The sequence below is a fragment of the Lycium ferocissimum genome, chromosome 10 (assembly GCF_029784015.1).
Source record: "Lycium ferocissimum isolate CSIRO_LF1 chromosome 10, AGI_CSIRO_Lferr_CH_V1, whole genome shotgun sequence".
Lineage (NCBI taxonomy): Eukaryota > Viridiplantae > Streptophyta > Magnoliopsida > Solanales > Solanaceae > Lycium > Lycium ferocissimum.
In genome coordinates, this window is record NC_081351.1 from 117,835 (window position 1) to 124,702 (window position 6,868).

Below are 6,868 nucleotides of genomic sequence, written 5' to 3' on the forward strand. Positions count from 1 at the left end.
TTAATGAGATTTTGAAATGTTAATTGGGTTTTGAAATGGGTCTGTTAAAAATAGGTAAAATTAACAAAATGACTACCTTTTGGTAGTGTCCTATCATTTATAGCTACCTTTTAAAAATTACCATTTGTAGCTATGTTTTTCTAAATTAAGGTATTTTTTTGAATGTATTTGATGCTTATAAATACATAGTAACACAGTAAAAAATAAAACATATCCCTTGATTTAAGGCCATAACAATGGGATCAATTAATTAGCTATTAATTGATATTTTTTACCATACCCTTCCATAAAATTAAATTTTAGATTACCTATCCATAACCATTTTCTATTCCACCATCCAATCTTCAACATTCAAACATAAAAAATCAAAAATTCAAAAATTAAAAACATTCAACAGCCAATATATTTCAAGTTTTCAATATTGATTTGGTTCTTGATTTACCCATGTATTTGATAGCATAACCAATGTATTTGAAGTTTCCAATCAAACCCCATGTATATTTTATATTAAATCATGTATTTGTGTGAGTAACAATTTGCATCACCCATGTATTTTAGCGGTAATGTATTTGAAGTTTTCAATATTGATTTGGCAAAATACATCAAATGACACTTAAACTACATCCAAAATGTCGAATTCTTTCAAACTATACACTACGACCTATTACACACACAACATCTAAAAGTATATTTAAGACCACCGTGCAAGGTATTATACCACTTTCACAGCGTGTGGTGTTCCACACACGCGTGCCACGTCGACACCACCTGAAAATAAAATAAATTTTATTATTTTCAGTACTTTTCTTTTTTCTTTTTAATTTGCACTATTTTCTTTTTCCTTTTCTTCTATACTCATTACAAAACGCCGACCACCCCCGCACGATTTCACCACAACCATATCCATACCACCAATTTCACCACAACCATGTCCGCCACCACCAAATTTGTCACCACCCATTTCACCACCACCATATCCGCCACTACCACCACAATCAATTTCACCACCACCATGTCCATCACCGCCGTCAAACCAACCATCGAACCCGCGCCCCGCCAAATAAAAAATTAACCACAAATTTCACCACCCACAACCAAATCAGCGAGTTAATCGCTTCACAACTACGCCACTATAAGAAATTGCAAACAATCACCATAAATTCAAGATACGCAACTAAATTCTCCATAAAATTACATCACCCCGTCCAAAAATTCAATTTGCTACGCTTTTCGTGCGGCAAACTAATCAATGTCTTTTATTCTTTTTCTTGCCCCCCCCCACCGAGTGATGTTCTTCTTTCTTTGGCCCCTCCCTTCCCCCCCCCCCACCCCCGCACCGCTCCCTCGTCAATTCCATCACCACCATCAAATTTACTAGCTATAAACAAAGATGCCATCACCACCATCGAGATTCATGTTCTTTTTTTTTTTTTTGTATTACTATCCTAATCAACAAAAATTGATTGAGATATTTATATTAATGGTGCTGGGTTTTAATTTTTGATGGTGGGTCAGGTGAGGATGGTGAAATTGATGGTGGCAATGTGATTATTTGTGATGGAAGGTATGGTGAAGAAAGAGAGGGGTTTGGGGGGGGTGGGGGTGGTTTAACGTGAAGATGGAGGGACGGGGCGGGGCGGCGGCGTGGTGGGGGGATGGGTGGAGCGAGCGTGAAGGGAGGAGAGAGAGTGTAAAAAAAAAAAAAAAAAAAAAAAAAAAAAAAAAAAAAAAAAAAGGAGCGGGGGGTGAAGGGTGCGGGGATGAAAGAAGAAGAAAGAGAGAGTGGGGCGGGTTTGGAGTGATAATAGGGCGGGGCGGCCTAGGGGGTGGGGGGGGTACAAAAACATTTATTTTAAGAAAAAATGGAATAAAAAAAATAATTTTTTATAAAAAACGCGCCACTTATTAATTATTTTTTTATTTTGTGTCTCGTCAGCTTGTAGGGTGGTATTAAATTCACTTTTTAGATATTCAGGTGTGTAATAGGTCGTCTGTATAGTTTGAGTTTGAATTCGACATTTCGAGTATAGTTCAGGGGTCATTTGATGTATTTTGCCTATTGATTTCGTTTTGATTTACACATGTATTTGATAGCATAACCAATATATTTGAAGTTATCAATCAAACCCCATGTATTTTTATATTAAATCTCATGTATTTGTGTGAGTAACAATTTGCATCACACATGTATTTGATGGATTAATTTGAACAAAATACACAAATATATAGAAAACTTACAATGTATTTTCATCACTCATGTATTTGAAACTAGATGGTACTGGGTGGAATTAATTTGAACAAAATACACAAAAATATATAGATAAACTTACATAAAATACACCACCAACCACAACAATTGGTAGCTATATCATAAAACATACACAAATACATATATTTTTTATCTTCTCAAAACCTTAAAAAACCCTAGACCACCAAAAAAACCCTAGCCACAGATCAAATGCAACTCGGTCCAAATTTATGAGCACTAGTCCACGGCCCAAAAGTCTTGGCATTTACAGCTATAACTTACCCACAATGGGAGATAAGCCCACAACCATAATGAATGATCATTCTACTTGGAACATCATTCACATAAAAAAGAAAATGGAAAGATTTATTGCCTTCTTATGTTTAATTTGTCCACAAAGCTTGAAATCATGGAAACCAAAAAAAAAAAAAAAAATTGAGAGAGGGCGGCCGCCACCCATGGTGGTGGTGGTTGATAGAAGGAGAGAGAATTTTTTATGGATTTGAGAAATGAAAAATCTAAAAGGGCAATTCGCAGAATTGCCCTTCTTTTGGGGTGGTCTTTAAATTTTGCCCCTCATATTTGAAATGTTTAAATTTTCCCTTCGGCTAACACCCATAGGTTCCGGGGTTCGAACCCACGAGTCAAAATTTTAAAAAAAAAAAAATTCGCAAGGCGGTTTAAATTTCGCTATGCCGCCAACGGCATACACTTGTGAAGGAATTACCAAAGTTATCTTGGACCGTATACTTATGCCTTGTGGGCAGACTTGGCATAAGTATACCGGGTCCAGCATAACTTTGATAATTCCTTCACAAAGTTATAAGTTTGCCCATTAAAAGTATGCCCCCACCGGCATAACTTTGTGAAGGAATTATCAAAGTTATCTTAGGGTCCTACTTTGAAAATAAATATTTGAGTGATAAGTCATAGCATGTTTTGTTACCCGGTTATCCCGAAAGTGGTTCAAAATATTCATCATTCTTGTGGAAGCTTGCTAGGTGTATCACGTGGAGGACCTAAAGTTTCGACATTGTGGATAGCATTCGGGTGCTTGGTGACCATCTATAGCTAGCTTACTTACACCGAATTATTGTCTTTGGCTTTATCTAAGATTTACTTCTTGACGGGAATAAACATGCTCTTGTCTTTGGGTGGAAATGGTACGGATGCTGGTGCAAATGCAATTCATGATGAGGTTGTCAATCGTGGCGGATGTGTTAATATTGTTAAGTTTGGATTATTTATTTTAATTAGGATGGGCATGTAGTTAAAAATTATGTGAAGAACTGACTTTTTCTTGAATACTTATGCCTTATGGGCAGACTTGGCATAAGTATGCGGGTCAAACCTTATAACTTTGATAATTCCTTCACAAAGTTATGCGGTGGGGGCATCTTTTAATGGGCAAGCTTTTATCTTTGGACACAGAGCATAACTTTGTGAAGGAATTATCAAAGTTATGCCGGACCCGTATACTTATGCCAAGTACTCCCACAAGGCATAAGTATGCGAGTCAAACATAACTTTGGTAATTCCTTAACAAAAGTATGTCGGGTCCGGCATAAACGAAATAAACTACGCCTTGCGAATTTTTTTTAAAATTTTATTTGCGCGTGGGTTTCGAACACGGAACCTATGGGTGTTAGCCGAAGGGGCAAATTTTAAAAATTTCAAATATGAGGGGCAAAATTTAAAGACCACCCCAAAAGAAGGGCACTCCGCGCAAAAAAATGAATCTAAAATGGGTAGTGAGTGAGAATAGAGAAAGTCAAAAATTTATGAAAAAGAAGAGAGAATGGTAATGTATATTAGGTGATTAATATTGTTACCATTAAAAGGGGGATATGAGATTGGGGGGGTGCTAAATTTTAGGTGTATTTGTACACCGATGGCGAAAATTCTTGTGTAGCTATATTAGTTAAATTCAAAAAGTATTTAGTTATTATTAGTAATTAAAACAAAAGGTAGTTAATATCACTAATTATGTACTAAAAGTAGCTATAACACGTAATTTTCCTTAAAAATAAGGGTATTTTAGGGCCCGAAAATGGATGGAGGCAATTTCTACACCAAATCTAATAGTTCAGGATATTTTAGGCCCTTTTCCGGAAAAAAAAAAAAAAAGAAAGGTGTACCCCCACCACCACCATTTTCTAGTTAATAACTCAAACACACACATATTAACAAACTACAACTCCTGGTTTCACATTGCATTTTACACTCAGCAGTGAAAAAAACAAGAATTTTTCAATCATATTAGTGTGAGTGGAGCTAATTCGAAAAACAAAATAGTAGAGTTTTGATCCTATCTCTGAAGAATGAGATCCAAATTTTTCTTATCATGCTACTGCGTTGTCATATTTTTTTTGATACCATGCTTCATTTTTTTCTTTCGGCGAGAGTCTATCAGAAACAACCTCTCTACCCTACAAAAATAGAGATAAAATACGCGTACTTTCTAACCTTCCCATAACTCACTTGCGGAAGTAGATTGGATATGTTGTTGTTTTTTGATTGATTATATCATTTTATATGATCTTAACAAAATTAAATTACCTTAAAATAAGTATTTCTTACATAAACATAATATATAATAATTATCAAAAACGCACCTTAAATATCACTTCCTTCCGAGTTTTCTATCTGGACTATCAACGTAAACTGTCTAAATTATGATCATTTAATTAACTAAACACACCTCAACTATAACTTGTCTCGTATTTCTCAAATAAAACATGGACTGGTAATAATGTCTTTGAGCTAGAGCCTTCTTCCTAACCTTTATCTTTCTTCTAATCTCATATATGTCACCACCCAAATTATCAAACAAACAAACAAAAAGTCTAACCCCAAGACCAAGTACAAATCAAGTGAAGAAGCAGATGATTTTAAATCAAGACGAGTTATTAAAGGATACAAAAAGAAGAACAAATATGCTCTTGATATTTTGAAGATGGACAAAGCCAAATTAACTTTGAATCTTGTTGAAGAAGCGGAAAATTTGTCTAAAGATGGCACTCGCAAGTTTGTTGATGCTACGTACTTCAGGAAATTGTTCGAGAGTCTGAGGTGGTTGACTTCTACAAGATATGATATTGTTAATGGCACGCTCAAGGTTGAAGATCTTGGTTTAAGGGAGGCTATGTTGGAATTAAACCAACATTACTAATCCAAAGTTGTTTAGGATTGGTATTTGGTATTTATTTAATTCATATTTAGTTAGGATTTATTTGTCTAGTTCATATTGGAATTGATTTTCTAGTCCTAGTCTATTTTTGGTTTCTAGTATTATAAATAGGGATGCTATGTCACATATTTTCATTGTAGTGAGATTCAAGAGTTTTGAGTTATTAAGTAAAGTCTCTTACCTTTTCTCTCTAGTTTAATAAATTTCTTTTATATAGCCATTATTGAGTCTTTTGCTTGTGTTTATATTATTACTTTGAGTATTTTTATTTCCTTCAGATAGCAATTGAGAAAGTTAAAGTAGCGAGAAGTCTACAGATTTTAAGTTCCAAAATCTCAATAATGCATAAGATGGAAAAGAACGCGAGAATACCCGTTAGGATAGAGTATTCTTCATGGCCCCCAAATCTTGTGAAATCGTTAACAAGGATTAAAAAAATTTTAAAAAACTAAAAAACAAAAAATTCTCCTAAAATACACAAATTTGCCAAGAAAATTTGGGAAAACACTCTAAAACCCAAAAAAGGATTTTAAATACCGTCTAATGATTTAACAAGTTTATTAAAAAACCCTTTATGGAAACAAAATCCAATCCCTCTAAATCATTAGACGGATGAATAATCGTAGGGGAAAACTAACATTTTTCCATTGCAAGAGTTGATTGAAAAAAAAAAATTTATTGAAAAAGGGGTCTTCTTATCCGGGAAACGCCTTTAAAACTTTGTCTTTTTGAGGGGAAAAGGAAAAGAAAGAAGCGTTTTGATTGGACCACCCTTTTAAAAATTTTGTTGGTGCCTTTTAATATTAAAGGTGTCTTTTCATAAAGTATGTGTCCATCAAACATCATAAAATGGGTTCCTTTAATGATAAAATTCTATGTAAAATATATTAATACGTGAGTCCATGAATAGAAAATTACAAAAACAACAAAAAATTGTTTTTGCAAAAGTTCATCTTTTTTATGCTTCCAATAAGTAGGGGAGAGCCTTGGCGTAACTGGTTTTGCAAAGACGGGGTAAGTAAAGTGAAAACAATCTCTTGCATAAATGCGGGGCAAGATTGCGAAATAGACCCTGTGGTCCCACCCTTTTTCGCCTAATAACGGGGGCTTAATGTCGAAAGCTCTTTTTCCAAGCACTTTAACTTTTGTAAAGGTGATAAAACCCCCAACCCCCTTTTTCACATCTAACTCACACTCCCTAATAATCCTGCTACGAAAAAAAAGAAAGAAGAGTTAAGAAGGTTCAAAGGGAAAAAATCGGGAGAAGAATATCGTTATAAATATGGTTGTTTAAGTATCTCGAGGTGACCCGAACCCCAAAGGATTTGAAATCGCTTAGAGTATGTATATGAGGTAATGTGAGTGACCTTTAAAGTATTTGAGATTATTAGTAATGATATAAAGATGGACAAAAGATAGGGAAAATACTT

The 6,868-nt window shown here is 34.6% G+C and overlaps 1 pseudogene; it reads left to right on the forward strand.

Annotated features, from left to right (window-relative positions):
• Positions 1 to 5,420, forward strand: part of LOC132033083 (ATP synthase subunit beta, chloroplastic-like) — an 87,872-nt pseudogene extending 82,452 nt beyond the window's left edge.
• Positions 5,421 to 6,868: the final 1,448 nt, after the last annotated feature.